Consider the following 27,737-nt stretch of genomic DNA (forward strand, 5'->3'; position numbering starts at 1 on the left):
AAGAAGGGCAGGGCCAATAATGGAGAGGACTAGAAGAATACAGTAAGGAGGGAAGCAAAATGCTGACCCTGCTCTCTCTACCACTCTCTGATGTAAATAGTCATAGCTGACCTAATGTGGTGACGTTTTACCCAAGGTCCCTTAGGCCATTATGCTCAACAACCCCACGTACCTTTTTTCCAACTTCTTTCAACTTGCAGGCGAACAGCATGCCCAGAAACATTCAACTTCACTGTCAAACCAACCTTGATATCCTTATTACAGGACAGTAAGAGTCAACTCACTACACAAGATTTCCCATTCTCAAGCTAACCCTGCAGCCTGGCAGTGGGAAGGCAAGGGAGGTGGGGTTTATTTTCTCTCCTCCATAATGACCGACCAACGTTAGGTCTTTTGGCCTATGGACATATGTTAACCCTGTATGAGTTCGCCCATAAAACGAGTCGTCACAAACAAGGGCATGCCACTTCTTCAAGACAACTTGCGTTCTCTGTTTATGATACTAACAGCTGAAAAGTTCCTAAGGCAATGAATTATACAATAGATAAAAAGCTAATAAAATTATTCACATGATCCTCTTTCTGATTCTCCGCTTGGCAACACACTACTTCCCTTTCCTTCATTAGTTCCAGAGCCTTCTGCCCTTGAATACAGAGATTTAAGAATAACTTCTTATGACAGGAAATTAAGTGACTTACCATTTATCAAGCACCTGTTAGGTCCACGATCAGTGATGGGCTGTGTATGTATAGGACCTCATCAAATACTAACAGTTCAAGGAGGTATGATCTGATAGCATACAGCCAGAGTAGAACTCAAACCCAGGACTGCCAGATTCCAAAGATAACACCTCCTCAGCCGTATAGCCTGACAACACGATTCAAAGGCTAAAAAATTCTTTCAAAGCCAACCTTCAGTGTAAGTATAGCACAGGATTCAAACTATCATGGAACATTCTCCAGGTCTGTCTCACTCACCTTTCAACGTGTTATAGTCCCAAGAAAGGCTACTCTATTTAAACCTCAAAAGGAACATCCAAAAACAAATTTACTTAAGACGACTAACAAGAGAGCTTTGTGGAATGGCCTGGAAGTGCACCCTCAGAAGAGATTTGCCTTTCTCCAGGCTAAAGGTCACACAAGGTACAAATTTAGAGCTTTGAACAGCCATCTGCTGATGCATCTGGAAAACAAAGGGAGGAGACAGGAAAAGGACAGGAGGCAGCCAAGTCCCTTCAGATGTCTCACTGGGCTATGTGTGTATTTCCCGGTGCATCCTTAGAACAAGACTGTAAATTAAGATGGGTGTGTCAGACCTTAAGAAAACTGGCATGATTTTCTCATGATGCTTCCGCTCCACTTTGAATTACTGCAAAATCAGAAAATGACTGAATCATGATGTCAAGCTTTAACACGCTCAATCAACACAAGCCATACCAGAATGCAAGTAAAGTGGAGGTGAAGACTCAAATCATCTGAGACTCTAAAAACTGCAACCACCGGTCCCGATTCAGGAGTCAACACACACACACACACACACACACACACACACACACACACACACACGCACGCACTCAGCATACAAGGACACCATTTTCCTTTTACACAGATAGTAGCCAAACACTGATAACAATAGCATAAACCATATTTCATAAAGTTTCATGCAAAGAAAGAATCTTTTCTCAAAAACAGAATACTTTTCAGACTAAAAATGTTCAGATTTAATCTTAAAAGAGGCACATGGCACATTAATTCCTACTATTTAGCCAAGGTGCTATAAGTTTTACATAATGCTAACACAAATTATGGTACCTGAAGCTAAATACGGTGTCACTTGGTGTTTAAGTGACTAAGTCAAAATTGCATTGGTTTCAAAAAAAAAAAAAAAAAAAAAAAAAAAAACATGTTTCCTGTGGCAGCTAGAATGTTTCATCCCATACTATGATCCCTAAAGAAATGACTCCTTCTCCATTTGCTGAAAAACAGAGCCTCTTGGATTAACTGCACACATGGAGTAAGCTGGTAGACAAAACACATTTTAAACTTTCAGTTACTGAGACATTGATAAGTAATCCTAGATTAACTCAATTCCTCTTAGGTCTGGGTTTCAATGTTTTCACATCATTATCTCAATTGAATCTTACAATGAGCCTATAACAGGAGGTTATTTCCTCCATTTTGGGAGGAAGTAACAGTGAACTAATATTCAAGGAAGATCATTTAAAGCAGTGCTTCCTAAAGGTCTTATTTTTTTCTTCATATGATAAAGAAAATAACAATTGACCTTAAAAGAACCATTATTTTCAAGATCTCTGCAGAAAGCAACAAAACACCAGCTGAGCATTTAGCCCAAAAGTCACTCTGCCCTTTTTGCAAAGCAAAATACAAGCATTCAAAACAGAGGAAAAGCAGTCTAAGAAATGCACTTTTCAGGTCCACTTTTAACCATGAATAAGGCGGGGAAAAAATTAGGGTCTTGTAATCTCAGGATCTGCTGGAATATATCCTGAATAAATTCTGAAACAAAACTTTAAAGAAAGATAAGGGATTAACAGATACAAAAGTAAGTGAATTAAACTCTAACTTTCCATGCAGTGTTCCTGCCTTCAACCAGCTCCATAGACCTAGTAGGCTCTAAGTCATCTAGAAGGCCATTAGAAAATGGTATTTCACTTTCATCCCAACTAAATGACTTTAGTAAAACACATTCAGTACAGTGTTCATTTAGACCTACCAGAACATTAACAGAGATGTAAAGGGCCCAGCACACACCGAGTCCGTTTGCCAAGACACAAAGAAGCGCCTGGCCCCAAGTTCTAAAGCAGACTAACAGGAAAACACATTTCCTAAACTCAGATTATAATCTCTCAACTTCCACATGGAAAATGAATACCGTTTCACTCTGTAAATGAGGGGATAATTGTTTGATAAAATAAACATCCCAAAGTGACTGCTCACAGTCCACACCTGCTCGAACATTTTTTTTTTTTTTAATTCATGACCAACAGGTAGATGCAGTATATGCAAGCAATTATTGACCTGAATGAAAAAGATGGAGGGCTACCCAGCTGGTTCAGTTAGTAGAGCTTGCAACTCTTGATCTTTGGGATCGTGTGTTCAAGCACCAAGTTGGGTGAAGAGATTACTTAAAAAAAAAAAAAAAAAAAAGTGACTCTTTAGTCCAACATCTTCCTTTTACAGAGAAGAAAACTACAGCATAGAAATTTTAACCTGTTTAATGTAACACTCATGGCTCTCGGGAGCAAGATCAGGTCTTGGATTCCTAACGTTCTGTATCAATTTAGACACAAATTTGAGAAGATCAAGTTCTTAAAAAAACTTAGAAGTTAAAAGTGAAAGAATTCCACCAAAATGGAAAGCAACTTGAAGATGGGAACTACAAAGAGCATTCGACGGGAAGGAAGTGAGAGAAGTGGGTCATTTAAGGGATGTGTTCACAAACACTAACCACACTAATTTGACAGCAGTGCTTTATTACGAGTCAGCAATAGCTGGCAAATTGAAATGTTAGGCTTTTAGTCTTTTCTCCCTTCAAATTTCAAGAAAATTTCTATCTCTGAAACGGTGTAGAAAAGAAAAATAAATCGCTACAGGCAGGACATTTATTGCCAATTCATGCTCCAGTTCTGAGAGGAGGCCCTGAACCAGACTCTAGTAATAAGGAAGCAGAGGTTTACACACAATTTAAGGCAAGGGCATCAGCCCAAGAGGGAACAGCCCTACATGGGCACATCTGGATGGATACTGCACAATGCCTCAGGCTTTAAGCATTTTCATGCAACAATGTTAGGCAAAGCTCTAGACAGACCAGAAAAAGGACATCAGACATTGCACTAAGGTGTATATGACACACAGTAAAAACTAGGAACTCTTGCTATCCCACAACCTAAGCTATTTCTATCCAAAGTCACCGATTATTTGAGACCAATAAGCACATTACAGAATTATAAAACACAATTTATTTAAAACACAAGGTTTTCTATCAACTCTTACTTCAAATTACTAGAACTTTCTCATCTTCACAATGCACTGTACAGTAGGCCCCTAAAAAAGAAAAATGGTATCATTTTAGAAATGTTCTGAAAGGAGAGGCTGAAGAGTTGGCATCCACTGTATATTTAATGCATCTGGAGCGAAAGGAAAAGGTTCTTGAATTCTAGACATAGATTACTTAGAAGATACAACAAGAAATCAAACAGAAAATGTATTACAAAGGAGAAGAAAAACACTGCAGCAACAAGGCCTATTTCTGTGGCATTTTAAGCTTTAAATTAAACCATAACAGATTATTACAGTTGCCCCTTTGTTTCCATGATAAATTTATACACAAAGTAATTGTAAATTGTGATTTGCTTACTTTTTGTCCCTCACTTATATAAACCCTGAACTTCTATAACATCAGGAACCAGGCCTGCAATTTACTATAGTCTTCGAGCACCAAACACAAAACCTAACACATAGGAGTCACTTAAAAACATTTTTGGAATAAACATTTTACCAAACAACAGGCAAACATTTTTCAAGTTTGGTAAAATGCAAAGTTGGTGAGAACGGGGGAAACAAGTAAGCAAGTACTTGCACACACTGATAGGAATGTAAATCAGTACCTTTTATTTATTTTTTTTTTTAATTTTTTTTTTCAACGTTTTTTATTTATTTTTGGGACAGAGAGAGACAGAGCATGAACGGGGGAGGGGCAGAGAGAGAGGGAGACACAGAATCGGAAACAGGCTCCAGGCTCCGAGCCATCAGCCCAGAGCCTGACGCGGGGCTCGAACTCACGGACCGCGAGATCGTGACCTGGCTGAAGTCGGACGCTTAACCGACTGCGCCACCCAGGCGCCCCTAAATCAGTACCTTTTAAAGAATAATTTGGCAACATGACAATACAGTAATACTCTTACTAGATGGCTGAGTCGGTTAAGTGTCCAACTTCGGCTAAGGTCATGATCTCATGGTTCGTGAGTTTGAGCCCCGCATCGGGCTCTGTGCTGACAGCTCAGAGCCTGGAGCTTGCTTCAGATTCTCTGTCTCCCTCTCTCTCTGCCCCTTCCCTGCTCATGCTCTGTCTCAAAAATAAACATCTTTTAAAAATTTTTAAATGAATAAAAACAAAGGCAAAGTTTCCATTATACGCTATTAAGTGAAAAAGACAAGAGACAGGACAGTACATTAAGTACAATTCTACTTCATTTTGCTCTGAAGGCAATGTATGTATACTCTATAAAGAGCAAGCATATCATATGGCCGGGGGGGTATACACCACCCAACACCACAGGGAGTTATCCATAGTGTAACCTATATACAATCCACATATTTGGTCCCAGGGGCCCTGCTCTAAAATCTAAAACTCTGATTTATAAAAAAAACTTCAGAGATTACCTAGTTATACTGGGGAATGGAATTTGCATTTCGAAAACACATCAAGAGGGTAAAAGTCTTATTTTTCATCTTCTACCTTTTGACACGTTTTCACTGCACACATTACTTTGAAAGTTTTAATCTCCTTTTAAGAGAGATGTTATGTTGCTAGAAGGAAGAAAAGGAAGGAAAGAAAAGATATAGAAGGTGAAACAACAAATGATTTTAAACTAACTTTTCCCTGCTTGTCTTTATTCTTCTGCATAATTTATTTTAGAAGTTCGTGGTTAGAGCACTGGTTTTCATTTTATGCTTGTTTGGGGCCTAATCAGAATCATTTCCTGTTCCCAATCATTCCAACATCAGACTAGGAGAAACAAACCAGATTGGCATGATCCTCTCCTATGGGGTAGGAAAAGGTCCACTGAAGGTTTGGGAATACAAAACACCAGGTCTGCTATTACATGAGCCACCTGCCTGGAGGGGTGGGGGTGGGGGGGTGCAGTGAAGAGCTGGGGACCAGCACACAGAGAGCAGGCCCTGTATGCTGTAAGCGCTTGACTATTTGTTTCCTCAGATGGTTCAGTTGTGCTTAAAAATTTACTTTTCATACAAATACCTTCTAGGTTTCTTGGAGTTATCTAAATGTGAACAGGTGATAAACTCAACCTTTAAGTTTATTTCCTTATGGTAACTCAAATTAACAATAGCAATAGGCTATACACAGCCTTTCTGAAACTGTCAAGCAACGAGCATAGGTAAAATATATCATTGCTCTGTAAGCCTCTTCGTGTCTTCTAAGAAAGACACATCTCAACCTCAGCTGCCTATCGAAGTCACCTGGGGAGCTTTAAAAAAAAAAAAAAATTCCAGTCTCTTCGTCCCACACCTCAGACCAATGAAATCAGAGCTAGAGTGTCTTCACTGATGATCAAAAAAACACATTTCACTCAAGGCTGAGTATGTGTTCATCCTGTTATTTGATGAAATGAGGGCTGAATTTCCAAGGATTACACAAACAATTCTTGAGCACTCAGAGGGTACAGTAACACTGCCTTTGGAACTAAAGGTGAATAAAATAAGTGATACGAGACACTGAAGGCGCTGCTGTCTGTGTGTCTTTCCACTGGCTGCTTGTCTGTGCCACTAGCAGCACTAATAAAGGTCTTCTCAATACACAAATACCCTGCTAGACTGTTATTCCTAACACCTACAGCTATTCTGGTGGGGTTTCAGCCACAGACAGCTATGAAAATAAGTACCCCATGACTCACACAGCTCAAGGTCCACTGTGGCCTAAAACACCCTGAACTTCTTTTTCTTATTCCCTTCCTCTCTATCTCCCAGCTCCATTTACTCAGATGCCATAACTCTTTAATAATTTTCCATGGTGGCAATGAGGGATTTAAAAAAAACAAAAAACAAGAAAAAAAAAAAAAAAACCCACCTTCATCATCCCAGACATGACAAGCCCCTACCATACATCTTCCATAATGTATAACCAAATGTTAATTAAGGGTATGTCCAACCAATCAACTCAGAATCCTCCAAAAAACATCGCTAAAATGTCTTGCGAACCGCTCTGCATATTCTGTCAAAGATCACACAATGGGTTTCTTGGAATGTTCAGCCTAAGGGGGGATTCCTATCTCTTCCCAACATTACAGACATCACCTAACGAGAACTCCATTCAGGTGTAACTAGGGGACGTGTTTCACAATAAAATACTTGGTATAAATGGGACTTAAATTCTAACTGGTTCTGGCATATTAAGATAAAGCACTTTTGTTATTTTGCTTCAATTATTAAAAAGGAGAAGTAGTACAAATATAAGAAGCATTCCTGATCATTTTTTAGTTCTGGTTTTTGTCTGGCAATTAAGCCAAGGAATTTAAGAGCTGTAAGAAAAATATGTAAGAAGTAAAAATTCTACCTGTCATTTATAGAGATTTTACCAACACTTTCAACACCTGCAGCGGGAATCTTTAAGTCCGATTTAGCATTAATCAACAGCACAGAACAGAGGGAAACCGTGCAGTTACTTAATCCCAAGTAGTTCTGTCTCCGATCCACTGTTGAGGTAGCATATGGCATCATCATCTAGGAAGTAAGATCTCACAGGCCGGTGTCCTTGGCTTTATTATAAAACTCCATATTGGATTTTGAAGAAGTGGCAGAAAATTAAGCAGGAAAATGGACTGCTCACTTCATCTAACTCCTTACTGGATGTTATAAAACTGACTAAACTATTCTAGGCTTCCATGCGTACATATGTAAAATAAGCACATTGCACTTGATTTGCTTAAAGTTCCTTACAGCTTGAAAACCTCTTCTAATTTACAAGGGGGGGGGGGGGGACACACCTGAAAGGTTAAAAGTGAATAAACATTAGAGACTCAGCACCAATCGCACCAACACGTCTTTGATCAACGTTCCTTGTAGGTGTCTGGCCGATGCCTGTTGTACCAGACCCTGCAGGAGGCAGAAAGGAATGGCCGGATTCCTGAACTCTACAAATTTGGAAAGAGATTTTACAAATGTAAATATTTACACACACATATGTGAAGCAGTCAGGTTATTGAGCAAGGCAGTGTGAGACCATGTGACAGAATGAGCTGGGTACACAGAAAGGTAGGTCCACGAAAATCAAGAGGTAGAAAATGCAGCGAATGGTCTTTTGTAGGAATGTGGCAGGAGGAAATAATTATGGGACTACCAAATAACAAAAACTATCATCAGTGCTTTAGTTTCATCTAATTTAAACCACATGTCAATCCATGAGGTACCTAATACCACTGCACAAGTCAGAACATTAGGGGTCTTTACACTAATTGGCATGACCATGTGTCACACAAAGCTAAGGAAACATCCAAAGAAAGCGGGAGTTGAATTTAAGCTTATATTGGCCTTTTGCACTACTGGAAACTGCACCTATGTAGGGGCAAATGCCAAGAAAGTCTCTTAACCTGGACACCTGATCCATTCTATTTGCCAAAGAATGTCCCTTAAAAAATGAAGGACAAAAACAAATATTTCACTCGTGGGCAAATGCAAAAGGTCAAAGCCTGGAGTCTCAGTCCTGAGTCCCCGAAAGAGCTACCCATCACCCAATCCACATCATCTGGTGAAAAGAGGTCTTTCAAATTTCTGAATCCTCCCTTTTCTGGTTCCCAAAGTTCAGCTCTGCTGTTTCACAGGTCAAGCCAAGACTTAACATCTAGCACTTGAAGATTATAGCAAACATTGGATCAAATGTGGTTCTAATAGAAACCCACTGAGAGCCACAAGGCATGCAGAGGGCCAATCATCCCCATCTCCTTCCCACCCCAACCCCTCACCCCGTCCACACAGAGAAAACTAAGAAAGGTTAACAATCCAGACTCCAAAACTACACTGACCCTGAGCTAATACCATGGATGGCATCCCACCACTCTCTGAGCAGAGGCTGCAAAATCCAGACGAAAGGGCTGTTTACCAGGTTGGGTCATCATCAGTTACTTAATCTCTACAAGTAGAGACTAAGCTTGACACCTCATCCAGGACTCCAACAGAAAGAAAGCTGATTAATGCAAGACAGAGAAGCTACATTATACTCATTAGATCAGGAGAAGTGGTTTTGTTACATTTCATATATTCTTAGCATCTCCCACTCAAAAGAGGTACCCAAATACTGTTGTTGTTGTTCTACTTATAAAACTCATCAATATATGGGCACCCGAGTGGCTCAGTCGGTTAAGCATCCAGCTTCAGCTCAGGTCATGATATCATGGTTCGAGGGTTCGAGCCCCCTGTCGAGCTCTGTGCTGACAGCTCAGAGTCGGGAGCCTGCTGCGGATTCTGTGTGTGTCTGTCTGTCTCTCTCTCTCTCTCTCTCTCTCTCTCTCTCTGTCCCTTCCCTTCTGTGCTCTCTCTCTCTCAAAAATAAATAAATAAACATTAAAAAATTTTTTGAAAACTGATCAAAATAAATTATTAAAGGCATAAGTTCTCACTGGGCCTCAGTCAGTATAGATCCTATGTCTGAGTTTTGCTTTTAACGTCTGTAGTCCAAAACAAATCCACACAAGTTCATGCAAGAAAGAAAAAAGCAGTGACGTTTCAAATTCAGCAATTTTCTAATTTTTAATACATCCAAACAGTTCTGACAGATTGCCCTGCATTCCACAGACTGTCGGATTCCCTCTTGGGCACCCTCCTGTGATCTTCAGTAAGTTCAGATAACTTCAACGGGATGATAATTTGCCAGAAGCAAGATATGGGCCATAACCTGGCAGAATAAAAGGATGGTAGGTCTGAAAAAAACCATGAAGCCAGGATATTTGAAATGAGCCAATACATCAATTACCGAATCCCATGTATAGTACAGATTAATCATCAATAGTCAGATTTTCCTCCCACAAAATCCACTAATCAATATTTACTAAATATAAATGTGAACACATATCTCGTATGGGAGGGGCACGGTCTCATTCATACTACTTCAATATTTCTACCCCCTTCCCGTGCACTAAGGACAGAAAGAAATGCTAAGCAAAAACTAGAGTGACAGCTTTCCCCTTCAAAGCTAAGATGGAATTACTACCATGGCTCGCATTTTCCAGATTCCCCATTTCCCAAGAAATTTTTGGTGGGCAGCTGAACTCAAGCACTGTACCATCCTTATGGGTTTGCCTCTCCAGAATTCTAGTGCCCTGAGAGAACAAGAGACTACCTCTCTAAACAAAGACAAGGTCCCAGGCTTCAAAGCAAACAAGTTTAATGGGAAGACCCCCACAGCCATGATACAACCAGGTACACGATAAGAATGGGGCCAGTCTAAGGACAGGACACAGGGCAATGGACTGTGCCCAGTTCCTGTCACTGATCATTCCAGGTCAGGCTTCTCAGATCCTTGCCAAGGACCTTTTGACCAGAACACAGCCCCCATCCTCCCCACCGAAACACATACCCCTCTCAGGTAAGGGACCTCTAGCCCGACAGTCTACCTCTTTGGTGCCCAATATATAAACCAAAATAAGTCCACGAAAGCATGTTTCTCTTCCTAGAACACCAAGGCAGAAGGCAGAGTGAACATAGCAATGAATCCTGGATGACAAGAAGTGCCGTGCAGACTACCAGGACAGACTTGTCAGAACTTATTTAACACGTAACTAAGGCATCCAAGAGCAGGGCTTCACTCAAGACCCGGAATCTTTCCTGCACACTACTAGCTTACTCCTTCTGACTCACTTCACACATCTGGCTAACTACTGCTTCCCCCACTCTTTCCCATTTCGTGGCTGCTGTAGAACACTGAGAGTGACGTGTTCTGATTCCTGAGTCTACCATGACTGGCACTGCACCGCTAGTCAGGATATATCACTTCTCTATATATCTCTTCATATAATAAGAGCACCTACCTCAAAGGCTGTTATGAGGAATCAATAAATCAAGTGAGTTAATCTTCACAAAGCACTCAGAACAGTGCCTGACATGAATACTGTATTAAATGTTTGATAAAATTCAAACAAAATGTTTTCTTCCTCTTCACCATCAGCTAAAAAGCCTGTTATCAAATCAGAGGATAATGCCATAAAGAAGCACTTAAAAGACTGGATAACTAGAGCAAAATTTCTTTTGGGGGCAACAGGAATGTTCTAAAATTAGACTGTGGTGATGTTGGCACAACTCTGTAAATCTACTACAGAAGCATTAACACACATCAAAATGAGGGAGTTGTGGCAAAAGTAATACCTCAGTGAAGCATTAAAAAAAATTGAGACAACCACCGATCAACCTAACTCAATCAACTATTTAGTCAAAATAATGAAAATCAAAATTCTAAGCTAGGTTGGGACGAGAATCCAAGATGCAAACCCCTCTTCCTGGCGCCTCTTTGCAAGGCATCGTAAACACATGTGATTTCCTCACACCCGGTATCCATGACTTAAACAACTGGTAAAACATGGGAACAAGAGAATCCCTAGGAAGATTTCAGCTTCCGGGAACAATGTTTCATGCACGCACAAGAAAATTTAAGCACTTGTGACTAAGAAAACATGCCTCAACAAGAAAGTACTTTTCCTGAATTTCTTAAGCCTATTCCGCTAAATATGGGAGGCAGCACAGGACTTAACCAACTCAGGAATTGTGAGGTTTGCAAAGCAAATTTCACTTCAAACCCAACCAGTGGCCCAGAACAGTTTCATAGGACTTGTCCAAGCCAGTTTCTTCATCAGGAAAACCACCTACCTTGTAGGTGTTACTCAGGAATGGAAACAGGAAGTGTCAAGCACCTAGTACTTTGGCGTGTGATAGATGCTCAAACATAGTAGCGCTGTATTTAGCAATTACGTTGCAATTATATTTAAACAGAACACATGTAAATGAAGATATCACAGATTATTCCTACAACATCAATCCCTGGTACTCTCTCTGTACTGCACTTTACTCAGTACAAAAGGAAATGAGCTCCACAGAAGCTGAGATTCACAATGGGAAAGCATGCTTGAGAATTGAGTCCTCTTACATTTCTATAAGTTGCTAACTGAGTTCAGGGTCCCTTGATAAGCACTTGGAGGAAACCCTATGTGGAAGAGTTGAGGGAGTCTGAACATATCAACTATTTACTCTTGGCCATGTTTGTAGATTTTACAAACTAAGTGGCCACTCCAACACGCGTCCTCTTTGCAGGGCCAGTGCGTGGATACCTACATTTCAGAATTATTCCTAAGCTTCCCAGACACATTAGTATTGACCTGCAACCTTAACATTGTCACAGAAAAAGAAAGACAACTAATTTTTCCTCTAGTTGAAGTACCTCACGTTACTGGCTTTGGGATTAGGCAAACCGCCAGAAGGTCCACATTAGGCCAATCATTTATTTTTCCAACTCTGAAGTCATTCATTCAATTCTGAGGTCTTCAGAGCCAAAGACTTTAAATGGGGGCTTTACATCCACTGATTAGAGAACCCTAAGTAATACCAAAGGAGGAAACGAGTTAAGGACAGAGCAGGACAGAGGAGTTACTCTTCCCTATCAGTTTTACTATTTGACCCACTAGTAACAATGCTTACAGTATTCTACCATTCCAAAATGTTCCCACACGTGTGATGCATCCGACAGTTGCCTACAAACCTTCCAGAATGACTAATCATCCAACAGTAGACATCTCAGGCAAACAACAGGCAAACCCACATCCGGAACCCAGGTCTGCTATCACTAATCTTGTGTTCATCATTCCTCTACAACTGAGATGCAGAGTGGAACCTGGTCAAATTCCTTTCACCACGGTGTTTCCAAGTATCTTTACAGAGGGATTGTCTTCAAGGAAACCACCCCTGTAACCCCTCCATGAAGCTGGATTCCACAGATGTGGATAAAGTCCCTCGGGTCCATTCAATTCATTCCTCTCTTTGCTCTCATCTGCAAATCTCTACCCAGTCAGCTGGAATGACCATGCAGCTCAGAGTAGACTGTGTCTGGCTAGCAATTTTTGGACTCAGAGATGGTTAATCAGCTCCTTCCTGAAGCATGGATGAGCTCACCATTGATGCCTAATGACCCAGGCTTATGTGTGGTCCTGGTCACTTTTGCCTCATAGGACACATCTCCATTTTCCGGGAGGGACCTGACTAATGGTTGTTCTTTTGGTTTTTTGGTGTTCCCTCCCCCACCCCAGACAATACTCACAAATAGATGCTTCTTTCCAAAACTACAAGTTAAAAAGTCGTCCCTAGGAAAGAGGTATGGGTGTTTTCCTACTACCATTTTAAAGTAATATTCAGCTTTAGTCTTAACAATCATGTTTACAAATGAAGCTCCACAGTAAGCATGTTTCAACTCAGTTCTACCAAGTTCTCTTTTGCTTACAAGCCATTCTCAGTATCTTCTGAAAGTTTCTATAATTTTTGGTGACCAAATTACTCTTCGCACAAAGCACTCATTTTTGCAGGATTATTCCCTTTTAAATACTCTGGCGTTTATAACCATACCCTGTCATCTCTCCTAATGGGGTATTTTAAGATTCTTTTTCAAAGGCTTTGTTAATCACTGCCTTAGCCTTTTGGTAAAATTGGGCTTTTAACAAACTGGCCTGCAGGGGACATGTTTTTCAATTATCCTCAAGCTTTCCCTACATCTTCAAAGTTTTCCCAAACTACTTAGTAGCCTCTCAGCCTTGGAGAAAGGATGATAAATTGGATGATTCTGCTCTGTCTCTGTTGCCTGGCGGGGTTTTGGTCTAATCCATTTAGTCCAACCAGAAACTTGCCTCTCGCAACCAGACTCTTGCCCATACTCTGGAACATCCAACACACATGTTCACTGTGAAGTGCTTCAGAGGCCCAAAATGGGCACTGAAAGCCCTACAGTTTCCTGCTGGGATATTCTCAGGGGCATCTACACACTGTTTTACTCCGTCCTTTTCTTGTCTGTAGCAAAGGCCTCATATGCCTTCTTGGATCAAAATCTAATTCTTCAGAGAAACTTCAACTTCAACATGGATCCCAGATAGACATGATTAAAAACGTCATTCTAAAGGCAAAAGAGAACATGATAAGATATTAACTGAGCAAGGACACAAGACAAGTATGCTCTGTTTAAACACTTTTTTAAATCTATGCACACATGCAAATCAAAATCACAATGCGATCATTTCACACTTATTAGGATAGCTATTATTTAAAACACACACGCGGGCACACGCGTGCGCACACAGACACACACACACACACACACACACACACACAGAAAATAACTAGTTATGGCAAGGACATGAAGAAATCAGAACCCCGGTGCACTGCTGATGAGAATACAAAATGGTGCAGCCACTGTGCCAAGTTAATCACAGAATTACCATGTGATCCAACAATTCCATTTCTAGGTACATTTCCAGAAGAGTTGAAAGCAGAAACGAAGACACGTGCACACCAATGTTTACAACAGTATTCACAACACTAAAAGGTAATAGCATCCCAAATGTCTATCAATAGATGAACAAAATGTGGCCTCTACATACAATGAAATATCATTCAGCCTTAAAAAAAAAAAATGCAATTCTGATATAAACTACCACATGGATAAACCTTAAAGATATGATGCTGAGTAAAGCCAGACACAAAAGGACATATTCCACTTATATGAGGTGCCCAGAATAGGCAAGTTTTCAGTTTTCTCAGGGAGACTGAGAAGTAGCATAGAGGTTACCAGGGGCTGGAGGGAAGTGGGTTGGGAAGGTGTTTCTTAATGCGGAGAGAGTTTCAAATTGAGCCATAAAGTCCTAGAGATAGACAGTGGTGATGACTGAACAATGTGAATGTACTAAATACCACTGAAGTGTATACCTAAAAATGCTTAAAATGGCAAAATCCTTATTTTACCACAATTAAAAGAATAAATGTGGCAAAAAATTTCTATGTACATAAATTAAGAGAAAAGGAAATTACCATGTGAAAGGTAATAGAATAATGAGTGACTTTTCTGGGTTCCAACTGGGCCAAGAGCTGCTATAATTTTTAAAACCGGTGCATTAACTCATACCCTCACTGGTGCACAGAGAAGCACAGGGAGCAGGTCAAACTAACAGTTCAGGGTCAGTGAGAGTTTAGTACTAACTCAGTGAGGCACATGGAAGGCCAGGTTATAGGTTGGAGCCACAAACGAAGACGGTAACAGAGCAAAGGAGAAGACACCTCATGTGCTGACCTGTTTTCCTTCTTCTCTTTTTTGTCTTAAAAGCCACCCCCTCAATTCTAAGCCCCAAGGTCCTATCTTGAATATATGTGCACAGATCACAGGAATACCTGTGTGTCTGCACATCCAACACCCCCAAAGCCCTAGACTATAACCCCAAACCCTCTGGGCCCCACCGTCAGCACACAGTACCGACCAACAGCAAGGCTGCTCCCCTGCCCCAAGAGCCTAACCAGTCAGCAGATTCAGCTGACAGAAAGCCAAGGGATTTTCTGTGTGTGTCCATGCCACTCAAAGAACTCCCAAAATCTTCTGGTTAAGCCATAACCTTGACGTTTTTTATCTGGAGACTACAAACCCAAGTGCAATACAAACCTCAAGAAGTCACCTCTCAATCACAGGCCCCCAAGGGGCAGAAAAGGGACCTGTATCATCTGGATTCCAGATAAATGCACATATTTTCCATTTAACTTGGGGAACCTAGCACATGTCAGATCTGTCCATGCTACCTTATGTTTGCTCGGGCAACTCTATACTCCCCAGTGAGACCAGGGAAACATGGAAACTAGCAACGTGGAAATCAACACAGAATTGGAATTCACTGCAGATACCCACAGAGGACAACTCGTACCTGAATCTCATTATTTCAAGTCCTTTCAAAAGCAGACTCTCAATCGAGGAGATAATGGGACTATTTTTCTAGATCGTGAAACATTCACACATGTCAATAACCACACGCTGCTCTAATTAATTACCTGAGATACAATGGATCCCAGATTTTTTTTTTAATTCTGTTGGCTTACTTGACCCATTTTTTTCGTGCTTTGGCTGTAACGCTTGAGAAATTAAAACTTATCCCGATAGAGTATAATTAAATGTTAAATATAGCAACTAAAATCTAATCTCATTGAAAGTTTCCTCCCAATCACAGAAGTGTCACAGTGTTGGTTTGGCTAGAGGACAGCACGGACAGCTCTGGATTCAGGCACTTCCAACTGCGCTACGTTTGTAAGGGCTGCAGCTGAGAGGGGAGAAGTGGTCTGTCGCTTCATCTGTCTGAAACCCTGTGTGATTTCACAGAAGCTGGGCCAAACACGTAGCCAACTCCCTACAGTGAGGGCTAAACAATGATGCAGTTTCTTACAGAAATTACAAGATGGGTTCACATTCCTCATAAAAGTTGTACACAAAAATACTAGCCACTAGGGGCGCCTGGGTGGCTCAGTCGGTTAAGCGTCCGACTTCAGCTCAGGTCACGATCTCGCGGTCTGTGAGTTCGAGCCTCGTGTCAGGCTCTGGGCTGACAGCTCAGAGCCTGCTTCCGATTCTGTGTCTCCCTCTCTCTCTGCCCCTCCCCCAGTTATGCTCTGTCTCTCTGTCTCAAAAATAAATAAACATTAAAAAAAATTTTTTAAATGCTAGCCACTAGATACTGTCACTATCTACTCATCTTGCTCTGAAAAAAGAAATGAACATCACTCCTCCAAGTCAATTCCAGAAATGTGGTAAGTACCCCAAACACCCTCTTCCGAGAGATGCCCTTCTCTCCCCCACCACCCCTCTCCAGCCCTCCTAGGATCCTGATAAGAGAACAGCTCTGGGGGCATCTGTCAGTCCATTAAGCATCCAACTTCAACTCAAGTCAGGATCTCACCGTTCGTGAGTTTGAGCCCCACGTCGGGCACTGTATGGAGGGCTCAGAGCCTGGAGCCTACTTCTGATTCTGTCTGTCTCTCTCTCTATGCCCCTCCCCTACTTGTGCTTGGTCTCTCTCTCAAAAATAAACACTAAAAAAAAGTTTCCTACGAAACAGTCTGAGCAGTATGTCTATACAACAATCCCTCTACTTACTAGTCTCTCAAGGAGTTTTCCTCCATCCATGCTTAGCAGATGCTCCAATAAACAGGGTTTTTCCAATACCCAGGGAAGCCAACACTGCTCATCCATTTCCTGCACTCCAAATTTCAGACCAGCTGGCAGCCCCATGAAGGAGCATCTGAATTCAGGGCTTGCACTTGTCTGGATATTGTTGCCCCTGGTGACCACATTCACTTTGGCAGAAGAAGCCGTGGTAAATATTTCTCTGGAGAGTCAATTCACATCAACCGGGTGCCTTTGTCTAAGGAAACAACTTATTGCTAATTTATCTTGAGAAAACTCCTCTCTGAAAGTTTACAGTGCTTAAAGGCAGCAGAATAACTCTCCCTTCTGACTTCTATTATATATCATGGAGCCCCAAATTGGAACAAACTTAATGTCCTTGGAGAAGCTACCAAGTACAGCATAATTATGCTGAGTGAGAGACAGGGGCGCCTGGGTGGCTCAGTCAGTTGAGTGTCCGGCTTCAGCTCAGGTCATGATCTCACCATTCATGAGTTCAAGCCCTGCATCAGGCTCTGTACTAACAGCTCAGAGCCTGAAGCCTGCTTCAGATTTTATGTCTCCCTCTCTCTCTCTCTGCCCTTCCCCCACTCTTACTCTCTCTCTCAAAAATAAACATTAAAAAAGAAAAAAAGGGAGAAAGAGATTCTCTTAAACTCAGTATTGGTTAATGGTTTCAATGTTCCACCACCCACTTCAAAAATAAACGTGAGCAAGCTCTATTGAAGTGTGCCTATATTCTAAGTTGTCCAAATGGAAAACACCTAGTGGGAGAAAATGCACAAAACCCATTTACAGAGTGACTCACAGTGTTTAAAACTGCTTTTAGGAACCAATATAGAACTTTAGACTTAAAAGAAGCCTATGAAATAAGCTGAGTATTATCCCTACTGCACAGGTAAGAAAGAATACAGCTTATTCACAGGTACTCAAAAACTAGGAAAGCTGGATGGGGAACTTAGATTTTGACAAATCCAACTGTTTCTGCAGAGAGTATACTGTCTCCAAGCAAAGAACCTGCATGATTCAAAAAAGCCTTCTGTCATTGAGAAGTGGATACTCATATATATTATATATAGTCATCTCTGGGATTATTAAAGAAAACCAATTACTTAACAGACCTGACATAAAGCTGCACCAGAAGACAAGGCTTACACCTCTACTAAGGGTTTTCTTCATTACAGCTTAAAATGACCTAAATATTAGTGGCCTACACACAGAAGACTCTGTGGGGAGATACTGTGTATTGGGATTTTATCATATTTATACGCTTCAGGCACACAAATCTCAACAAGTCCCAGAGAAACTTAAGGATCTTTCTATACATTATTTTCATGCACTTTCCTCATATTTCCCTGGAATGGCAGCAAATAGATACTCAAGGGTTCTGTCACTTCATAAAAAAATTTTAATAGCATTACAGGTGGCCACCAGTGAGTGACTACGGCTGAAAGTTAATGTGTGCATGGAACAGAATGACCAGAGAGAAGAAAGCCAATGACCACCTTGATTCAACTGAAACAGCTAGAAGAGACTGGTAGCAACTGGTAGAGCTCTAACTTTAGAGCTTACTAAAATGGGCTAAAGCCCTCCAGCATGCACCCTGACTCTAAGGTGGGCCCCAGTATCTGGTTGAAGTGAGCCTGGTTATTCAGATTTCCCCTGATGGACTGCTGTGCACCGGATGCCATGGCACAAGGGATAGTAACATCCTTGTTGTTGAAGAGCTGAGAGTCTTCATGGGGACACTAGAAAGCTTCCATATTTATTCCAGAGAGCCAACAAGTCAGCAGTGGGGACATCCACTTGGAGCATCTCCAAGGGCAGGTGACACTGGACGAGAGCTTTAATGAGAGTTACTATAAGCAATTTCAGTAAATAACAGTTCCTGTGGGAGGGATTCAAGCAGGAAATATGGACATAATTATTCTACTGCCAGTTAGGTTCGTTAAAAACCATGAACTTGTCCAAATACAAGCAGTATGAAAACAAAGACAGAAAAGAAAAGTCTGTATTAGACTGCAGTCAAAGATACATCCTGTACTCCTGGAGATAACCATGGGGAAAAAAAAAAAAAAGGAAAAGAATTAGTAAGTCAATAACCAGGAAAGATGGAACCACAATTTTTTGCTTAATCCAAAAAAAGTCAAGGAGAGAAAAGAACATAAAACAGGTTACATAGAAAACAAATTGTAAGACGGTAGATAAAACCTCAAATGTAAGTAACCTCACGAAAGGTAAATGAATAAACTACTTCAATTAGAATAACAGATAAAAACAAAGGAGAGAAGGAGAGACGCAAGTACATTACAAAAAATACGAAAAGAGGCTAAAAGTTGTCACTTGGGTCTGTCTTGGTGCCCACAACGAGGAGCCTGCCAATTCAAGCACAATCCTGTGTGCATCAGTATCTCTATCTTTCACAACTCATTTGTCTGCCTCCATGCACTGTTTAAGAAAGCAAATCACTTTATTGGAAAGGCCATAGAAAACTCTGCTGTCTTGCTGACTCTTTACTGAGAGAGCCCTTGTTCCTCCCAGCTAGGAATAATTCATTTAGTGCATCCTTGCACATGCATATTAATTCCTTCATTGTATCTAAATTATCACATTGTGTTATTGGAACCTGTCTAACAACTTTTCTGGGGGTCACTACCAATCATGGAAAGGGGTCCTTTTTCCCTGCCCACATTCCTTGTCCCGCCCTCACCCCTCCCCCAAGTCCCAGCCTCCAAGTACCAGGCTCCGTTAGTACAGTAATAAAACCACTACTGTTTGGTTAGCAGTAATGAGTTCTAAAAGTATCAATGGAGTGTTTCATGGAGAAGGGCTATTGTTAGGTGCAGCAAACGTTCCCGTTCCCGGCATCAATCAACTACAGTAGATTGTAGCAGCCTTGTTTTAAGCATGTCAAGAATGCAATGAAAAATAGCACAATCCGTGCTCCTCAAGGACAACATGATGTGGCTCAGACAATCCAACAAAATGACCAGTGACTAAATACACTCATTTCTATAGAGGCTGGCTCCATTGTATCCTTGTCTTTAAATGTTGGTGTAATTATCGTCCTAGTGTTGAGAGGTAGTTTTTGTTGCTGCCGCTCACCCTCCAATATATCAGTCACTTTGACTTTCCAACAGTCTCTCCTACAAAGATATCCTTTATTCCTTTATATCTGTTAATTCTTCAAGGAAAGGAAGGAAGGAGGAAAAAGAAAGGAAGAGAATCAAATGAACTTTGACTGCTTACGGAGCTCAAGGACAGAAAGTTGGGAGGGTACAAGCAGTAGCTGATTAACCCTCCTGGGTCTCCATTTCCTCATCAGGTTTGCTGGGTTGAACCACCTGAGATTCCTGTTATTCAACTATTTTTGACCTGTAACAATGGCAGATTCATATGGTTCAAACGAATGGCAATAGAAATGTTTGATCATTTGGTTGAGACAGATTATGAAAATAAATGCCCATTTCAGTTTACCTCTATTTACCTTAACATTACCATATTAAGAGATAAATTTCTTCACTTGTAAAAAATGATTTTTTCTTTAACACAGCTATTAGACAAGTATTCTCGTAACTTTCTGCCTCGGTCAATCCAAGTTTCTCCATTTTTCCCTACCAAAAGGTCTCTCCAGTTTTTTGTCAGGGAGAAGGGTTGCTGTGTTATACACAAAACTTTTCACCTATTGATGAAGAAATACCGAGATGAAGACTATTCCCCGTCCATTCTCTGAAAATGGAAACAACTTCAATACATTACCAAGACCAGTTAACATCGGTCTTGCCTTCTGCACAGAGGGGCACAAGGAGGAAGAAAAGGAGAATAGAAACACATCAGTACTTGAATTAGCATGGACAAACTACAGAAATGAGAAAGAGGTGACACAGGAAATGGATGTGGAAGAAGGAAGCAGGACAGAAGGAAATGGACAGGCTTAATATTCCATGGGAGTCTTTAATTATTTTGATATTCATCAATACTGAACTGTCAGAAATGCCTGTTATAAAATTGCTACTTGAGGGGCGCCTGGGTGGCGCAGTCGGTTAAGCGTCCGACTTCAGCCAGGTCACGATCTCGCGCTCCGTGAGTTCGAGCCCCGCGTCAGGCTCTGGGCTGATGGCTCGGAGCCTGGAGCCTGTTTCCGATTCTGTGTCTCCCTCTCTCTCTGCCCCTCCCCCGTTCATGCTCTGTCTCTCTCTGTCCCAAAAATAAATTTTAAAATGTTGAAAAAAAAAAATTTTTTTAAAAAATTGCTACTTGATAGATCAAAAATCTTTGAATACCTAACCATCGGTTGTAGAATACGTATCAGACTAGAACCAAAAATTCTTTCTGCCTTTCCCCTGTCCCAAATGAATTTTATTGTCTTTAGAAAGACATATGTCTCTTATTAATAGAAGCTCTAAAAATAGGTTAATCCAGGAAAAAGTTAAAATCAATTCAACAGAAGACTAGCATAAATTTTGCTTGTAATTTTTTTAAAAAACTAATATATTATGTAACAAGTATGGAGGAAAGAAAGGGTAGGATATAAGACTGAAGACAGAATCAGAAAATACTCTCCTGTAAACGGCACCCAAATGAGATTCTTATATAAACTGCAAATTGTCTATCTTCCTTTTCCCCTCCTACCCTTGGGGAAAAGCCTATCTTTTGGTGCTCTTTCTGTGCCTTGTTTACCTTATGAAAACAATACACAAGGTCAGCCTTCACAGGGCTCCAAATGCCATTTGCCATGAGCTCAAAGACAGCACAGAAGATCAAGAACCAGCCTCATCTGTACAGGTTATACAAAGAAGAACAAATTTAATAAGTGATAACACAGTACAGGAAATGGCAGTTTAGTTAGCATTCCGGCTGATGAAGAACCCTGGGTAGGAAATCATAAGAGCTTAACCCCCAAAAGGACTGTGACCTAGCATTTGACTTCCAAATAACACTTGGGGTGCTTTTATGATCTCAGCTGGGGAGTGGAGGCCACCACAACGGGGTCACCTCCCCTGATCACACAAGCTACACACTAGGGCTAACACACACCCCTGCTCACTTAAAATGTTCATCGGGGAATTAGCTAGAAGTTCAATTAAAAGCTCGAATCCAAAAGGTACCAAGGTTATTTTATGACATCAAATAAAAGGGTACCACCATGTGCTCAGCTACCCAAGAGTTACTGACGTAACCTGCACCATTCAGAGTGCTAGGAATTTGCTGAGATTTCATTGGAGTAAAATGGAGGTGAAGCTGGGGGCAGGGAAAGCACCAAGCCCTAGCTGGTAAAGTGAACACATGATCAGGCCCCAGTACCTGAGCTCAACTATAATCCTGCTGGCTTACCCACGTAGCCTAAAGTGGGTTAACTGTGAAGAGAGTCTGGTCAATTAAATCAATGGATATTATGAGCAAATGTGGGCAATGGGTAGATTCTTAAAGGAAGTGATGGATTTCTTGTCTGGAGTAAACATCTGCCATTTTTCCAACGTTCTTCTTCCCCTGATGGTGTGTAAAACCCTCACCACATTACTGACACACACACCCAAACACACAAGCAATTATGTCTGCTATTGGTTCAGTCTTTTATTGGGGAACATCATTTCACTTTCCCTTCTCAGAATTTCTCTCTTTTCACAACTCTTATCAAAAACTTATTGCCTGTACCTAATTCTCTCAGGACTACATATTTGGCTGACTGTCTCTTAGGAAAGGAAATGCAAACTAACTGATGGCTTCCTGTGTTTCTCCTAATTAAAAATACTTGCTGGTGAAGCCAGCGAAGCTTGTATGAAGAAAATAAAAACATTTAAAGATTCATGGTGAATCCAAACAGCCATGCACAGACAGACATGGTGGGGAGGGACGGTGGTCAAACAGGCTTGGGCCCCTTGACAGACTCACTAACGAAGTCACAATACCAAACTCCAGATTTCGTCAGCATTGTTCCCAAGTCAGGGAGAAATCTGATCAGCTACATGTTGCTCAGTCAGGCCTGAGAATGCCGGAGCCCTTCCCACAATGCCTTCCAGAATGCTAAATCCACCCAGCATCAACTCTGACCAAAGGCTCATCTGGAGAAGTTAGAATAAATGCAATCCTTCCAGAGGAGGGTCTTCTCAACCATGACAATCACTTCACAGCAGGAAAGAGACACCAGTAATATCACTGGCTAAATCAGAGGACAACGTGATGGTGTGATGCACAAATCTGGGCTCCGCTGCAATGGGGACTGGTCTGCTGCTACAGTCAACATCTTCATGTGACAGGAGTTTGGCACAAAAGCAGCATGTTCACAACCTGTGTTCCATGTTGACAGCAAGCACTTGGAGTGACAGCTGTTTTCTGAAAGCCAGAAGATGAAATTAACACTGATAAAAGGCTGTTCTCTAGGAAGAGGAGTCCAGAAACATGCCCAAGACAGAACTTTGTTGTTTACTCTTTATACCCCATCACAAGCACTATGATCTTGCCTTTCCTTCAGAACTGTAATGTTAAAAATCATCTTTTTCCTGGGGCACCTGGGTGGCTCAGTTGGTTAAGCATCTGACTTCAGCTCAGGTCATGATGTCACAGTTTGTGAGTTTGAGCCCCATGTTGGGCTCCGCGCTGACAGCTCAGAGCCTGGAGCCTGCTTCGGATTCTGTCTCCTTCTCTCTCTGCCCCTCTCCCACCTGTGTTGTCTTTCAAAAATAAATTAATGTAAAAAAAATTTTTTTAAATCATCTTTGTCCTTATTTTGCCTCAAGTTCACACACTTGTTACTAAACATTGCGGCTTCTGTCTCTGAAATATTCCTCTAGTTTAATTCTTCTTCATGTTGATAACCTTGACTTCATGGGGAGGGTCAGTGTTACATCACAATTTCAAATCTCAGCTCCAACTGGCTGCATAATTGTGAGCCAATGATTTACACCTCTAAACTACCATCTGAAAATGGTCAGTGCGAGGATTAAAGGGGAAAAGCAAACAAGTGCTCGGCATGTGCTAAGTGCTTGATAAAGCATCAATCAGTATCAGCAGCTGCATCGTGATAAACCGGGTCTTCAGCACTGCTGAACTGACCACTCCACCATGCCTTCTGGCACCCACAGTCACCATTAGCAGCCCTTTAGACACCCACTTCATTTAATATTCAACTAGATCCAAGATCAAATAGGAAGCTTACATTACTGACTATAAAACCCTCCACCCCCCTACCCTTTCCCATGACTGCATCACACTCCTTCACTTCCTCCACAGTTGGCAAAACTCACTCCTTGCTCTTTGCCTCTTCTTTAAGCTTCTAAAACTCTCAGACCATAATTTAGTCTATGGCAAGGGCCACAATTTTACCTTCTCTATCTCCTCACTCAAGAAACACATTGCTATATACAAAGAATTAGTGAGTAAGGGGTACTATATCACCTTGATACAACGTTGGTTTTGCCAGCTGCCATTTTCCTAATCTTCCACAGAGAGTGAATTTTTAAAAAAATTTTTTTAGGTTTGTTTATTTTTGAGAGACCGAGAGACAGAGTGCGAGCGGGGGAGAGGGCAGAGAGAGAGGGAGACACAATCCAAAGCAGGCTCCAGGCTCTGAGCTGTCAGCACAGAACCCGAAGCAATGCTTGAACTCATGGACTGTGAGATCATGACCTGAGCCAAAGACACTTAACCGACTGAGCCACCCAGGCGCCCCTGGAAAAGGAATGTTTGTAAGCCACGCACAAGGCAGTTAGATTTGGGCAGAAAACAGTTAATCATCTGGAGTGATCATATTTTGATTTCTTTGGACTACCTAAGTATCTTGTTATATAAACAAAGAGGTGGCTCAGTTGGTTAAGCATCCAACTTCGGCTCAGGTCATGATCTCACGGTTCATGAGTTCAAGCCCCGTGTCTGGCTCTGGGCTGACAGTTTAGAGCTTGGAACCTGCTTCAGATTCTGGATTCTGGGTCTCCTTCTCTCTTTGCCCCTCCCCCACTCATGCTCTGTCTCTCTCTCTCTCTCTCTCTCTCTCTCTCTCCCTCCCTCCCTCCCTCCCTCCCTCAAAAGTAAATGGATATTTAAAAAAATAAAATAAATGAAGAGATAAGAAGGGACAGGATGCATAGTGTCCAACAACAGCTCTGGACTCACAACTCAAAGCCACAGAAAACTTTATGAAGCCAACTGCAAACCCTTCTTTTCTCTGAACTAATAAATTTCCCAATTTTTTTCAGTATCTGCTAAAGACTGGCTTTAGAAATCAATGCACACACATACACACACACACACAAAAGAAATCGACGCACAGCGAGCATTTCACTCAAGTCTGACGGTCAGAACCAACTACTTCAAGAAAAAAAAAAAAAAACACAAAAATCACAATTGTTGCATTTTATTTCTGATCGAGAGAGTCTACAGCCTGGGAAAAACAAATAGGAGAAGAATGCTAAGCCAGCAGTTTACCAGCAAATGTGAAGCTCTAGATACTGTCATTTCAACTCTCACTTCCCAGAGACTTGACATTCAGAGATACTTTACGAACCAAGTGGCAAAGCTTACTCGCTCAACCAAAAAACCAAAGCAAAACACAACAAAAAGTAACAAAACAAAAACATGGAAGTGAACATTAGGCTCTGATGAACACAAGGTAGAGTCACTGTTTACAGTGTTTTTTTTGTTTTTTTAGGGGTGATGGGTGGCTCAGTCCGTTAAGTGTCCAACTCTTGATTTCAGCTCAGGTCATGATCTCAGTCACGGGATCAAAGCATGGAGCCCTCTTAAGATTGTCTCTCACTCTCCTCTGCCCCTCTTCCCTGCTTGTGCACTCAAAGATGCATAAATAAAAATAAAATAAAGCCTTTTTTTAAAAGTTCTTTTAAGACAGAAACAAGTGGTATGTATCATAACCGACCACAACTATTCAACATGTGTTCATTATTCTACAAGCAGCAGCTAATTCAAGGCTTTTTGTTAATTTTCCAGTATGTCCCTTATTCCAAGTTAGGAGTTACACTAATCCACTCACCCAACCGCTATTCCTTGGCACTTTCCCATCCTCATGGGTCACTCAGAGAGATGGAACAGTAAAATTCCAACTCAAGTTACTGAATCGGTCATCCTTTATTTTTTTTTAATGTTTTATTTATTTTTGAGAGAGATAGACAGAGTATGAATGGAGAAGGGGCAGAGAGAGAGGGAGACAGAATCTGAAGCAGGCCCCAGGCTCTGAGCTGTCAGCACAGAGCCCAACATGAGGCTCAAACTCATGAGATCATGACCTGAGCCGAAGTCGGAGGCTTAACCGACTGAGCCACCCAGGCACCCTGCAACTCTCATCCTTGACAGATCTCTCAGTCTCTCAAAATACTGAATGTGTTTGTAGAGCCACAACAACTATAGTCACCTAGAGTTTCTCTCACAGACTGAGTACCTGTGCTGTTCCAACTACTGCACTGATGACTGGTCTTATTTCTTATCACCGTGATAAATTTTGTCTACCTATAAAATCCATTTTTCCCAGGAAATTGAAGAAAAGGAGATTGAGATTTATTCCTTAGATGAAACTGATGAATGAGCTGACGCCAACCCACGAGAAGGGTACTGTTAGTGGCTTATGAGCACAAGGAAGAGGTAGTCAGTGACAGCAGCAGCAGGAGCCAACAGACCAGTGTGGCAGACCAAACTTCCAATCCCAAAGTGCTGAAAAAAAAGGGCAGAACCAGGTTTCTCTCCATTTAATGCAATGGCCACTTCCGGCTACTGGACCACAATTCAGCAGAAGTAAAGCTCTGGGAACTTTTCCACAGAGCTAAGAAAAGTGAACAGAGCAAAGGGGCTTGAAGAAAACAGAGAGGTCACCACACAATTTCCATCCCGCTCCCTGAAGGGGGGCCCTGCCAGGAGTCAGCCTGCCAAGCTGGAGCCAGCACTCCACAGGGCATCAGGCTGCAGGAGTTCTTCCCAAATGACTTGGGAAAGAAAAGGAAAGAGGCAACAAAAAAAAGGTATGTGATAGCATTTAACCCTCTAATTCCATCAATGACCTGTCCATCCTATCACTGAGAACTCTGAGCAGGCATTTAGGGGAAATGATATGTTCTGTCCTTAGGAGGTTTAAAAAAAAAAAAAAAAAAAAAAAAAGATAAAGTCAAAGCAATCTTTCAGGTTTTTATTAGTTTAAACATTAACCTAAGTATCATGGCAACCACTCACTACCTATTTCCAGCTAAGCACTACGCAACAAGTTCAATGTCCCAACAGCCCAGTGCAGCAAATACCAGTTTCCCTACTCTTTCAAGCGACGAAATTGGTTCTTGGAGAAGTTACTTTTTTGCCCAAGGTTACAGATTGACAGAGCCAGAATACGTCTGAGTAACTCAGCAGCCTTGGCCTTTCATTTTCCTTTCAGTTCATTACATTCACTACCTTTAAATCATTAATAAAAATGTTTCTGTCAGGGTTCTATGCCAGGCGCTAGAAACTGAACTCCTAACCAGTAAGAAAAAAAGGCAAATGACACATGGAATACTGACAATCCGGCAGGCAGCACACAGCACCTGGAAGGTACTAGCACAAACCCTAAGTCAGAAAGACGTGGGTTAGAGATCTCACCTACACTAGCTACAGGATTTGGGGTAAGTACATACGTTCCCTAGGACTCAAATTTCTCATCTGTAAAATGGAGGTAATAATGGCAAAAGCTGTGATTCACTCTCAACACCGTTCAGACCGTTTCTAGTACCATGATCAAAGTCCACATCTAGAAGACCATAGTGTGGGCTCAGAAGGAAGTGCCACCAGTGTCTTTATGGCACCAGCCAAATATGAGTAAGCACAGCATTCAA

The 27,737-nt window shown here is 41.4% G+C and overlaps 1 protein-coding gene and 1 long non-coding RNA gene across 10 annotated transcripts in view; both read right to left on the reverse strand.

Moving 5' to 3' along the window:
- FMNL2 (formin like 2) overlaps positions 1-27,737 on the reverse strand; it is a 314,444-nt gene that overhangs the window by 217,872 nt on the left and 68,835 nt on the right. The gene's annotated exons all lie outside the window — the stretch shown is intronic.
- LOC131503683 (uncharacterized) lies at positions 1,887-6,808 on the reverse strand. Its single transcript, XR_009257528.1, has 2 exons — positions 4,878-6,808; positions 1,887-4,627 (listed from the first exon to the last, which is right to left on the reverse strand). It is a non-coding gene; the product is annotated as an uncharacterized LOC131503683 (long non-coding RNA).

This window comes from Neofelis nebulosa, chromosome 2 (assembly GCF_028018385.1).
Source record: "Neofelis nebulosa isolate mNeoNeb1 chromosome 2, mNeoNeb1.pri, whole genome shotgun sequence".
Lineage (NCBI taxonomy): Eukaryota > Metazoa > Chordata > Mammalia > Carnivora > Felidae > Neofelis > Neofelis nebulosa.